A 13,889-nucleotide genomic window follows, 5' to 3' on the forward strand; every position below is an offset into this window, starting at 1 on the left:
GATGTCCAAGACATTACTGCCTATGCTTTCTTCTAGGATGTTTGTGGTTTCAGGTCTCACAGTTAGGTCTTTAGTCCCCTTTGAGTTTATTTTTATGTATGGTGAAAGAAAGTGGTCCGGTTTCATTCTTTTGCATGTGACTGTGTAGTTTTCCCATCACCGTTTTTTGAAGACACTGTCTTTTTCCCATTGGATATTCGTTTCTCCTTTGTCGAAGTTTAATTGGCCATATAATTGTGGGCTTACTTCTGGGTTTTCTGTTCCGTTCTGTTGATCTGTGTGTCTGTTTTTATGCCCGTACCAGACTGTTTTGATCACTACAGCTTTGTAATATAACTTGAAATCTAGAATTGCTCTACCTCCGGTTTTGTTTTTCCTTTAGGGGATCCTTTGGCTGTTTGAGGTCTTTGTGGTTGCACACAAACTTTAGGATTGTTTGTTCTACTTCTGTGAGAAATGCTGTTGATATTTTGATAGGGATTACATTAAATCTGTAGATTGCTTTGGGTAATATAGACGTTTTAACAATTTTGTTGTTCCAATCCATGAGTATGGAATGTTTTTCCATTTCTTTGTGTCGTCTTGAATTTATTTCTCACTGTTAGTATGGATCTTGATCACCTGGCTAAGGTAGTATTTATCAGGTGTCTCCACTGTAAAGTGACTGTCCTGTGACCTGCACACCCCGCACCACATACTCTTTGGAAGGAAGTTACTATGCTCAAACCACACTTACGGAGTGGAGCGTTATTCTTCCCCTTCTTGAGGCTGGAGTAGCTACATACATTATTTGGAATTACTCTACATGGGAGATTTATTTCTTCTTCCCCATGTTATAGTTGACCTCTAAACAATGTGAGGGTTAGGGGTGTACAGTTGAAGATCCCTGCATATCTTTGACTCCTCAGAAACTTAGCTATTGATAGCCTGCTGTTGACTGATAACAATAACAGTTGGTCAACACCTATTTTGTATATCATATGTATTAAGTACTGTATTTTTTACTATACAGTAAGCTAGTGAAAAGAAACTGTAATTAGGAAAATCACAAGAGAAAATACATTTGCAGTACTGTATTGTATTTATCAAAGAAAATCCACATATAAGTGGACCCACGCAGTTCAAACACACATTTTTCAAGGGTCAACTGTAATTTATTCAGTAATGTATTTGTATCAGTGTGGACTCATGAGCATTTATCATATGCTTTTGGGTTATAATTCAATACTACTTTTTGTTTTCTTGTTCAAATTGTTCCAGCTTTGATGACTAAGAGCTATTTCAGTTGGTTCCTATGCTCCTTTGACATGCCCCTATCAACCACAGGCTGATGTAGACTAGAAAGGCAGGCTGCACAAGCATAAGGAACAGGTGGCTTTGGGCGTGGGGGGCAGAAAGAGAGGGTCGCATGAGGACAATTGAAGGGTGGTGGGCAGTAAAGAAAGGCTTACCCCTCTTTCTTTTGAATTGGAGAGAGTAAGAAGAATTATCCTGTTATAGCAGATTTCAAGGTTAAAGATATCATCAGGGAAAAGCCAGATGTTGACTATATTATCATAGCCAAAAAAATACTTCTAGAAAAGTTTAAAGGTGCAGAGAGTTTTGACAGTGTCCTGCAGAGGTAGAGGGCTGTGAAACAGGGAGGGAGAAACATGGAGATTTAGCTTCATGAATCATACTTATCCAATGTTGCGGTATCTCCGTATGAGCCCCAGGCAAGGGATTTGGTAGTTAAATGAATGAATAAAAATATCTTCTGACAAATGGCAAATTAGTAACTAATAATTGTTTGCTCAAATAATTATTTGGGACAAGAATGACGGAAGAGCATATGCTGCTTGTTTGAGCTGTCAGTACTTCGATGAGCTGTTGACAAAAATGGAAGGATATTAAATTAGAACCATGATCTTGCGTAACACACTCAGTGAGTTCTGGAAACAGTGGCACTTTTCACATGAAAAGTCATAATTTCAGTGACTTCTTACCATATGTGAACAAATTATATAATGATATGTAGGCTTTGTCATTATACTTTCTTAGGTTGGGGAGAAGGAAATATAATGATTCCCTCTTTCTTCCGCCATATTCCACATTCCCAAAACATTTTGGTGCATGTGTCACTTTGGGTTTTCACTTGGGGATAAATGGAAGGTAGGAAGAATGCTCTGAAAAACAGAGACAGAATTAAATTGAAGAAAAATAATTTTTCTTACTTATATGTCATCTTCCCCTGCCTCTCCCTATCACTACTGGAGAACTGGATTTAGTTGACCTATACCCAAAGAGATCAAAGATCTCTGTGTGCCTTCTTTGAACAACACAATAAGAATAGAATCAGAAACTGATTTAAACTCAACTTTAAAGACAGAAACATCTGACGTTTTTGAGATGAAGAACTAGACAATTTAAATGACCCAAAATAACGTAACTGCTGTCTCCTGCAGGGAACAATCTTTATGAATCTGGGCCGGAAGTTTGCATCTCTTATTTAATGTTATCTTCTGTCATTTACTAGTTACCTGTCCTTGGGCAAGTTAATTCACACTAGAAACTCTCTTTATTCATGGTGTTCTGAAGAGTTAAATATAATCTATGTATATAGTATTTTCTGCCTGGTTTTATTTTTTATTCAAAACAAAAGCATTCTCAAACTTAGATGAAAGTTGCCAGTACAGTATAATCAACTTTTTTTCCTAAGCCATTGAGAGTAAGTTGCTAACATGATACATCATCACCCATGATTACGTTTGTGTTTCCTACAAGGGTAGGATATTTTAGTGATATTTGTGATATTTTAGTGCAGGATGATATTTAGAAATTAAGAACTGGATGCTAGGTAGGTGTGGTTATAACTATTAGAACGTTGCTGTTTCCAGGCCTCTCAGTTGATAGAAATTTATACATGTCTTCACAAAGAGACCTGTATAAGAATAGTTATGCAGTTTTATTCATAAAAGCTCAAAGCTGGAAACAGCACAGTCATCTCCCAACAGGAGGGTGCATGAAAATTGTGGTATATTCATATAATAAAATACTGCGTAGCAAACAGTTTTTAAAAAGAGAAAGAAAGAGGGGTGCCTGGGTGGCTCAGTCGGTTGAACATCCAACTCTTGATCTCAGCTTAGGTCTTGATCTCAGAGTTGTGAGTTTAAGCCCAGTGTTGGGCTCCACAGTGGGTAATTTAAAGGAAAAAGAGAGAGAGAGAAAGAACAAATGATACATGCTAGCACATGGATCAATCTCAAAATCTTTATGTTAAATGAAAGAATCCAGATACAGACAAGAACACTGTATTAATCCATTTATATGAAGTTCGAGAACATGCAAAACTAAACTGTAACAATTGACCCAGAAAAGTTCCTGCCTTTAGGGACTGGAATTGAATGGGAACACAGAGCAATTTGCTGCCATATGGCACTATTTTATCTCTTGAGTGGAGTGTTGGTTCTACAGTATACCCATTGAATTGTACATTTAAGATTTGTACATTTCACTGTATGTAAATTTTAACTGAATATAAAAAATTAGTGGAGGGCTGACTTAGCTTGGCAGAGAGGATTCTATGCCTTTTCTTGCCTGGCAACTATTTCTGAACATGGAAGCCATGAGATAAGGATGGCAGAATAGAAAGACAGAGTATAAATTCTTTGTGACTTTGTAGGACTACACAGCATTCCTGGACTATTCTGTAGCTTGTGTGTGTGTGTGTGTGTGTGTGTGTGTGTGTGTGAGAGAGAGAGAGAGAGAGAGAGAGAGAGATCCTAATGGGTTTAAGTTATTATAGTTGAGCTTCAGCTCTAGCAGCCTAAGCCATTTCCTAACCACTACACTTCCCCTGATCTCTTTTTCTCTCATCCTGTTTGGTTAGAGGTACAGTATTTCTTAACCTAAATGTACCGTCAATCCTGAGGGAATATTAAATAATTATTTCATATGACAGTAATTGCCTGTTCCTAAAGCATGCTCCACAGAAAGTTCATGTTACAAAGAGAAATTCCATATCCAAATAAACAGTTTAGCTTTTTATATGTGTATCATTACAAATTATTGAGTGTTGTAAATTCCCACCAGGGGAGTACGTTCTACTCATTTCTCATCTTGGGCATCGAAGCATTTTTTCAATGGTACATCTGGCTGGATTGGAATATACGTTTGGAAACATCATCCTCCATCAAGTGTGAAACATGGAATGAGATCATGACTGTTTAACAACACTTCTTGGGACTTGCCATCATCCCTACCTACCTCTTCCTACTTGAATAGGGTATGTAGCTTGCTTCAGTTTGCATATTCACAGAATGTGTTCCCTACCTTGGCAGAACTTAGAAAAGCTCCCTAACCAAGACAGCATTTTAATTTTTAAGTCCTATTAGTGCAGTGGCCTCCCTACTATTCCTTCCCCTTCCCCTTCTCCATCTCCTTCCTCTTTCCCTCTTTCCCTCCTCCTCCTCCTCCTCCTCCTCCTCCTCTTCCTTCCTCTTCTTCCTCTTCCATTTTCTGTCTTGCCTGCTTTGCCCTTCCCATTCTGTTCCCTCAGCTCTTTATTCCTGAGATCTGGGCCTCTGATCTTATTCTCATGCCTAGAGCCTCTATGGATGCCGTGCATGTGCCAGAGTGTTCCAGGCTGCACTCATGTGGACAATGATTTGAAAGTGCCCCCTGGGATGCCCAGTGGTGCAGCCCTGGTTCTACTCTTTTGGGTCCTGCTTGCACCTATTTTCTGACTGACCCTATGTTCTAGGTTTCACTATTCCTGAATTGTGATTTCTGTTCACTTTTCTATTTTCTGACTCATCTTAGTTTTCTTATCCTTACTTTTTTTTTAAGTTTATTTATTTATCTTGAGAGAACAAAAGAGAGCATGAGGGAGGGGTGGAGAGAGAGAGAGAGAGAGAGGGACAGAGAGAGAGAGAGGGAGAGAGAGGGAAAGAGGGAGAGAGAGAGGGAGAGAGGGAGAGGGAGAATCCCAAGCAAGCTCCATGCTTTCAGCACAGTCAGCACAGAGCCCAAGTTGGACCTCGAACTCACGAACCATGAGATCATCACCTGAGCTGAAACCAAGAGTCAGACGCTCAACTGACTGAGTCACCCAGATGCCCCTCATCCTTGCTTTCATCTTAGATATGTTTTTGAGCTTCTGACAGGTTGATCTGGGAGCTGAGTATGGCTAAAATAAACTGGTATCCCATATCCACGTATCCAAGTACTAATGTCTCTCTGTTATCTCCCTCTCCCTCACAAATGCACTCCTGCTTGGCACAGTCTTTTGCCAGATGACACTTAAGAGACATGTGAAGAAAGGCTAACTACAGAGGAATTTTTTAAATTCAAGATTACTTCGTGTTGTGAAGATTTGAAAGTGAAGGTGAACTCCATTCCTCAGTAAGACTTTAGATTGTCTGTTGAGAATTAAAAGTTTAAAAAGATCACAGGACAGGATAGCAAAATCTTCTCTGAAGAGAAAGAATGGTGGCTCAGCAGGTAACAATGAACTGTAACCTGAGTGAATATATTTAGTCGCTGAAGAAAATGTGCATCAGTCAGATGGCGTGGGGCCTTGGCCAGCCCTGAAATTTCAAAAAAAGGAAGATCACCTGGACAAAGATTGACTATACCGAGGGACAAGAGACCATGACCCGGAGCGAGCATAGAACTGACGCTACTCATCTTGAGGTTATGATCACCAAGAAACCTTTGGATTATAACCTAGCTTCCCACACCGTGTTCCTGGAGGTAAAGAAGGCATGGGCGATGGCAACGTGTGGCAGTGAACACTTTTCTTTGCAAATCAATATACTTGAAATCGAGTTTATTTATCAGTCTTCGTGAGCTCGATGAGTGGGACGCTGCATGGTGTATTGAGAAATGAGTTTTCCGAGCTTTCATGGCAAGCCAAGCCTGTGAGAAGTTTGTCAAGGAGCTGAGTGAGGACCCCGCCCCTTTCATCACCTTCCTCCCACCACGGCCTGCACACGAGCATATTTTCTTCAGACTGCTAGCCTCGAAAACTCAGATTAATCAAGTGTGTCAGTATTAATGGCATATCAATATCTATGTACTTTCACAGTCTCCTTACTGCTTCCATTTTGGGGTGAACGTGTCAGCAGGAAACAGAGGGCTATTATGACCACTTGGGACTTTAGATAAAAGAAAGGATTTCCTAGCAGGTGTGCTTTGAGAATTTTTTTTAAATATTAATTTTAATGTAATTTAGGTAAAGAGTTCAGATGCCAGTTAGCCTGAAATTGCTCCTTTTTTTTTTTTTTTTTTTTTTTCTGGGAAAAGGGAGCTGGGTCTGATGATACCACTCTTGTTTTGTCTAGCCCACAGATCCTAAAGTTTATTGTTCCACTTGATATCAAAAACATTATTCTCTTTTTCAAAGTTTATTTATTTTTGAGAGGGAGAACCCGCACACGAGTTGGGGAGGGGCAGAGAGAGAAAGGGGGACAGAGGATCTGAAGTGGGCTCTGTCCTGGCAACACAGAGCCCAATGTGGGGCTCAAACCCATAAATTGTTGAGATCATGACCTGAGCGACCCAGGTGCCTCTTAAAAGTATTATTCTAAGCAAGGATCTGTGCTAGTTCTTATTTAGATTTGGGGGATGGGCTGTCTCTCACAAAGTTAGGTGAGAAAATAGGAAATTAGTGTGTTTATTTATTTAATCTAAGCAACCTCCCCTGAGTTTTGCTAAACTTCTGGCTCCATGTTGATAAGAGAAACCTGGGTAGTAATTTCCTTATACTTCAGCGTTTCTCCATGGAAACATCTGAGTCAACATGTATAACTGTTTTAATGGCTGCGATGTAGATTACCACCCAATCTCTACTGCGTCATAATCTTTACTTTTTCCATATTACCAAAGTAATTAGCCTGGCTATGTTGCCATACTATTCAATGACATTATATTACTATGATTAAATTGTGTTGGCTTCTCTTTCCCATCATCTAAGTGTAAAATAAAGCGTTTGATGGATTAACTCATTGATGATTATCATCTGGATTTTTGAAAGGATAACATTCCAACTCATGTGGGATAATACATTTAGGTTATAATCAGAACTGAGTCATGTACAAGTCTCAAACATTAGCATGAGAGGAAGAAGTCCACATGAGATGACTTCAAGAGCAGATAGATGTCTAATTTTGTGAATGCTGAGAAAGTTAAACTTTCCATGTCAAATGGCAGTCATTCAGTAGTAACAACTGGTCACAAATTATTTTTGTATACTAGGATCATGAAAGTTCACTAGGGCCCAAACTGGATGAAGGCCTGCCCACTGCACCTTTCTGGCCTGCCCTCACAGGCATGTATTGTGTACTAGAATTTGTATGGGTACTGCATTTCATTTGCATTCTATTCTATATTATGATAGTTACTTTAAAAAAATTTTTTTTAATGTTTATTTCTGAGACAGAGAGAGTATGAGTGGGGGAAAGGCAGAGAGAGAGGGAAACACAGAATCTGAGGTAGGCTCCAGGCTCTGAGCTGTCAGCACAGAGCCCGACACGGGTTTGTGATCTCACAAACCGTGAGATCATGACCTGAGTGGAAGTCGGTCGCTCAACCAACTGAGCCACTCACGTGCCCCATATGATAATTACTTTTAAAATGATCTATTCTGGGGGTGCCTGGGTGGCTCAGTCAGTTAAGTGACCGACTTGGGCTCAGGTCATGATCTCGCGGTTCCTGAGTTCAAGCCCCACTTCGGACTCTGTGCTGACTACTCGGAGCCTGGAGCCTGCTTCGGATTCTGGGTCTCCATCTCTCTCTGCCCCTCCCCTGCTCACATTCTCTCTCTCTTTCTTTCAAAAATAAATAAACATTAAAAAACATTTAAAAAAATGATCTATCCTAGAACTTTAAATTTTAACTTGAATATTTAACATGGATAACATTAACTGAAAAAGATAAACACGTAAAATAGATGATAAAAAACAATAAATAAAAAAGCATTTTATTTAAGTAATGTGTTCATAGCAGTAAATGTAGCATTATCTTTATGTAGCCTTACCTTTTAGAGTAAAATGAAAATGAATTAAATGGGATTTTCCTAGAAGTATAGGCAAATCAAGCTGTAGCTGTTTACTTGTTCAGTATCAAGTGAGACAATTACATTGAAATCACTACATTTAGTACATTAGAATAATTAGCCCATTAGAAAGATTCTATCTGGGTCAGACAAAAGACTAACGAGGCTGAATATAATGAAGAGGGGAATAAGTAGGATATATTTTTGTTGACCTTATCTTGTTCTTTAGGTTTTTGAAAAAGTGGTAAGGAATAACCTCAGACCTCTTTGGGTATGATATAAGGAATGATTTATCATTATAATCAGTTAGTAATGGCCAGTTGCTGAAATGGCAATATTTAATAAAAATAGCATACGTCCAGGAAAAATATGTAACAAGAATATTTTGATCACCTATTATGAGAGAGACATTGTTCCAATTCTTAGGCATGTAAGGTAATAAAAGTTAGTATGACTCCGTAAGCCATCATCATTTTCAGCATAAGCTTGGATTTATTTGTGATAATCCACACTTTGTTTCCACATCTGATTTGGGGTCCAAGGTACTTGCTGAAGACAGAGGTACACCGCGCAACTTTACTTGTTTTTGAACAATGGCAGAAAAATCCTTACCTCACATAGCTGGACCCGATGGCTCATCAACAATGTGGCTTCAACCTAGAATCTTTTCTTAAATTTTTTTCTTTTCCTTTTTTCTTTCAGGGAATCTTTAAAAATCGATACATTCAATGTGTAATTAAAACTTGAAACATAAACATGTATGCTTTTGTCAAGTTTTTAGGATGGCTTTTTTTTTCACATGGGTCTCGTGATTGGAGTTTCATAATGTCTTTCATATATACATGATGTATATAAACAATAGTTAACCCTTGTGATTCTCAGTTTTGTTTCCTGAAAATAAGATGGAAACTTTTTTTTAATGTTAATATTTTTGAGAGAGAGAGAGAGCACGAGTGGGGTGGGCCACAGAGAGTGGGAGACAGATGATCTGAAGTGGGATCTGTGCTGACAGCAGAGAGCCCAATGTGGGCTCAAACTCAGAAACCATGAGATCATGACCTGAGCTGAAGTTGGAAGCTTAACCAGCTGAGCCACCCAGGCATGCCCGGGATGGAAACTTTAAAACACTTGTGAAGCGAGCTATGGGAAAGCTCCTATATTTTTAGGATTTGTTCACCTATCTTTTTGAGGGCCTGTTCAACTTCTCCTAAATTAAAGACTGTAGTTCTTAGAGATTCACCTTCACTGAGTCACTAAAGTGAACAAGATGGTATGATTCTATTACTGAGCATTTCTAAAACATTAGTTCTTATTGAAACAACTTTGCCTTTTTCATTTATATTTAATTGATTTTTGTGGTATTTATCGGAGTTATGTGTTTACAGTACTAAGCTCAACTGGGATAAAGAGGTTTGAACGAACCTGAGTGACTTGATGACAACACAGTTTGACTGGTGGGAATAGAAGTATGTAGCTAAGGCTAATTCTCTTAGCTTTCCCTTCCTCTGTGTCTTGGTTTCATCTTCATGCTGACTTCCCTTATGGTGGAAAAACAGCTGTAGTTCTAGGCCTCACATCCACATACCCCACTGATCAGAAGCATTAAAAGTATTTCTTCATGGAGCTTCAGCAGGAAAATAAGTATGCGTTCTTCCCCAAAGCCTCTAGCAAACATCTCTTATTTCCTTGATGTGAATCGTATCATGGACCCTTCCCTGAATTAATTACTGTGACCAGGTGATGAGATGTGCTCTTTGACTTAAACTCATCATGTATATCCATGAAACACATGGAATGAATGAGAGAAGGAAGATACTGGAATGAAAATTGTGGTTCTGTAAGAGGGTAAAGAAAGAGGAAATGCCCACTATAGGATGCAAACCAAGTCTGTAAATTCCTTACCATATTGATCACTTTAATATAATATCATCCTTGAAATTACAAGCATTATTTTTTTAAATAGGGAGAAGTCATATAAGATATTTTTCTTATTATGAATGTGAAGTAGTATTTGTAGTGTACTGGAAATAGATATGCACAATTACATTGAATAATGTGAATTATTTCATTCAGTGTCTCAGAGGAGAACACAGCTTAGTGGCTAAGAACGTGGATTCATATCCAGAATCTTGCACTGCTGTAATATGACTATCTTTGTGACCTTAGACAAATTTCATAATACAAGACCTCAATTTCTTCATCTACTAAATATAAAGAATCATAAAGTTGTGGGGATTAAATGATCCATATAAAACACTTAGTACAGTTTCTGGCCACACTTAACAAATGTTAGCTATTATTGTCAGGATCTAATCAGAGTGGGTAGCCTCATTACCGTCTCACTACCTGGAAGTCTTCTAGAACTCTGGAATCAAACTTCATGTTACATCTTTGAAAGAAACTTATATAACTTGAAAATCCATCTTGTTTGTTTTTCTGAGTAAAATGATAAATTCACTGCTCACTTTTCTTCTCACAGTATGAACTTAAGAATGAAAGAAAACTATAACAACGTAAAACAACAATCTTGAGCTAAAGAAGCTGGGCAGAAAAGAGTAGATACTATGTGATGTCATTGAAATAAAAGTAGAGGCAAATCAATCTATGGTGTTAGAAGGCAGGATACTGATTAGTCTTGGTGGGGAGGGGTTAAGTGACTGAAGGGAGCTTGTGGAGAGACTTCTGGCCGGTGGTCGTGTTCTGTGTCTTGATTTGGAGGTTGGTTATAAAGTATGTTCACTTAATGAAATTTACTTAGCTGTATACCTATAATTTGTCCACATTTCTTTTTTTTTTTTATAATTTGTTACATTTATCAAAAGGCTAACAGTGAACATGCGTGGTTCCTTTGGATCAAGAAATACAGCTGCTCAACTTTTGTTCAGAGTACAAGTTATACAAAGATGAGCCAAGAGGAACCTATTTCTTTGCAGGAAATATGGCCTTACAAGAACAATCTCTCCCATGATTCCATGGTATGAACGGCTGGCCACCGAGAAGAGGCACATCCTCAGAGAGTGGAGAGTGAATTATCAAACCCTTCTCTTTTGAGGTCCAATGTTATTAAAACCTTTTAAATGGTTGGTGTTTGTCCTAAAGGAAGATTGTTGTCAGTATGTCCTTAAAGTTCCCCAATGGGTTGCTAAAGATTAGGGAAGGAGAAAATGACCTGATAATGGAGACCTGAAGGTTCATGAATGTAGAGCTGAGTACATCATATATCTATTGTGGAACACGTGGGCCCTGCTGATCTAAGCCAATCTGTGTATCCTATGCTTTTAACCCGAGTGATTGCTTCAGACATGTGTGTGTAACCAGATCACAATGATATTTAAGGTCACACTTGCTGAACTATCTCATTAAAAGAAAGGTAAAGAAAAAAATTTGATTGTGGAAATGGCAGAGATGACATGTCTTTTGTCCAAGATGTTGAGGTATAACATGTGAAGTTGGTTATATTGAGTCCATATTACTGTCACCAGCAGGGAAACCCTGAGGCTTCCCTGGAAGGCCATTATGTAGATCCTGAGGATAAAGCCTGTGTGACAAAAGGCAGAGTGGAGAGATGGAGAAAACACGGAGTCTTTGATGACACAGACTATTGTTAAAGCCTGTCTGAGTAGGTTTTTCTTTCATATATACTGATAGTTAACGGATTCAACAATTTAATTGTTTTAAGAATGTATGTAATATATATAGTTTTACCTGATTTCGCCTTATATAAATATTGACAAAGGAAGAATACACATGAAATGATTGATCTGAGCTCATTAACCCTTACAAACAGTTCTGCCCTTATCTCTCCTAACTTCTACCTCTTTCTCCCACTTAGTTTTGAAGGATTTCCAGAGATTATTGTGTCTTGGCATTTAATGTTTTATATGGATATACTATACTTCCTTCATAGAGGGACCAAGCTAAAAATTGCCAGTCAAATGTTGTTGAATAATGGCTATTTATTTTAAAATGGACCTTAATTTCTTTTTTAATTCCAGGACAAGATGACTTCTCATAGTCACGTGTTAGGTGATCCGTAACTGGAAATCTGTCATTCCTGGATTCTAACTATATCAACAGAGACCATGAGAGACGATTTCTGCTGAGCACCATGGAAGTCATTAACAGTTTGGCTTGTCTCCATTTTTAGGTCAACACTCTCATACCCTCCCTCATTCTATTTCCAGTAGTTCATGTTTTCCCAGAATAGCTATGAAATCATGTAATTAGCCTCCAAATCAGCAACGCTGACACAGCCATTGGCATTAAGTACAGAAAAAATTGATCAATTTATTTTAAAGAAAACATCCTAAGGGAGTGAGGTCTGCTTTCAAATGCCAGGGACAGTTTGATCTATTAATACTACATTTCTGTCATTATAACACGAAATGGCTACTAAAAACTGTTCCCACATTGCCTCCAAGAATGCCTGCTTCTAGATGCAGCACATACCCCGTTGATCAGATTTCTGCACATGTATCATGGTGTGCCCATCACAAAGGCAAAGGAGCTGGGTCCAGATGGAAGTCTATAAAATAACATATTTAAAGGTGAGGTAGGTGGTATATGAGGGCAAGAGTGGGGTGCTACCCAAGAGATTTTTTAAAAAGGAAAATGGTGGGGTGACTGAGTGGCTCAGTCGCTCAAGCGTCCGACTTTGGCTCAGGTTATGATGTTGGGGTTTGTGAGTTCGAGACCTGTGCTGACAGCTTGGAGCCTGGAACCTACTCAATATTCTGTGTCTCCCTCTCTCTCTCTGCCCCTCCCCTGCTCACACCCTATATCTCTCTCTCAAAAATAATCATTAAAAAGATTTTAAAAAAAGGAAAATGTATTTTCCTTTGTGTTTTTTTTCTATAAAATCAATATATGGTGGATATGTCAGACATATAAGATATTACGTGGGAAGACAGAAAGACTCATGAATAAAAGTAAGACATAATGGTGACCTGATTGGTGATGTGTCTGGGTGTATATTTGTGAGTACGTGCATATGTAAAGTCAATCCAATTTTCTCATCTGAAAAATACAAATAACAAATGCACCTATTTCACAGTGGCCTCATAAAGATTAAACGGAGGGAAGCATGGAAAGCATTTAGTGCAATGCCTGCTGCATTAGAAGAACTTAGAGGGTGTGGAGGAGAAAGCAGCAGGCACAAGAACACATAGGCGACGCCATCCATTTGCCTCCTTTTCTGCACAGTCTGAGGTCTGCCCAGGAGCTGCTCTAAGTGCTTTACATGTTTTAACTCCCTTCATTCCCACAATAGGTACTTTTGAGTACCTTTAAGGCAGGTGCTGTTTTATCTCCATTTCTCAAACCAAGAAACAGGCACCAAGGAGTTACTAAGCTTAACCTTGCCAACATTACAAAGTTGGCAAGCAGACAATCGCCGGAGAGGGGATGGGCCCCCTTCAGTCTATAATGCTGGCATCAATGGAGTGTGAATGTCCTTGGAGCCCACCTTGAGGTTCTGATGGTTTCCAGGAGTTCCTACTTTTTGCCCAGAGGCTATCTTTTCCAAAATTAGTCATCTCGTGGTTCTTGGTTCATGAAACTGCTTAAATTTGTATAATTGTAGATTTATAGGAGTCCTCTACATTCTTTAACTTGTCTGCCTGTTTCCAGGCATCTGATGGTTGTAGTTTCTCTTAGGAGCTGTTAAGACCTTTCTCTTTTAAAAATTTTTAATGTTTATTTTTGAGAGGGGGGGGGGGGAGGCAGGGACAGAGAGAGACACACACACAGAATCCGAAGCAGCTCCAGATGCTTAGCTGTCAGCACAGAGCCCAACATGGGTCTCGAGCTCACAAACTAGGAGATTGTGACCAGAGCCGAAGTCATACGCCCAACC

General features: G+C 38.9%; 1 long non-coding RNA gene across 1 annotated transcript in view; it reads left to right on the forward strand.

Annotated features, from left to right (window-relative positions):
* Nucleotides 1–12,698, forward strand: part of LOC121028779 (uncharacterized) — a 22,327-nt gene extending 9,629 nt beyond the window's left edge. The window contains exons 2-3 of the long non-coding RNA XR_005789431.1: nt 11,518–11,654; nt 12,031–12,698. This is a non-coding gene — a long non-coding RNA (uncharacterized LOC121028779). The remainder of the gene's footprint in view (nt 1–11,517; nt 11,655–12,030) is intronic.
* The last annotated feature ends 1,191 nt before the right edge of the window (nt 12,699–13,889 follow it).

The sequence above is a fragment of the Herpailurus yagouaroundi genome, unplaced genomic scaffold, assembly GCF_014898765.1.
Source record: "Herpailurus yagouaroundi ecotype Mexico unplaced genomic scaffold, PumYag 100, whole genome shotgun sequence".
NCBI classification, from domain to species: domain Eukaryota; kingdom Metazoa; phylum Chordata; class Mammalia; order Carnivora; family Felidae; genus Herpailurus; species Herpailurus yagouaroundi.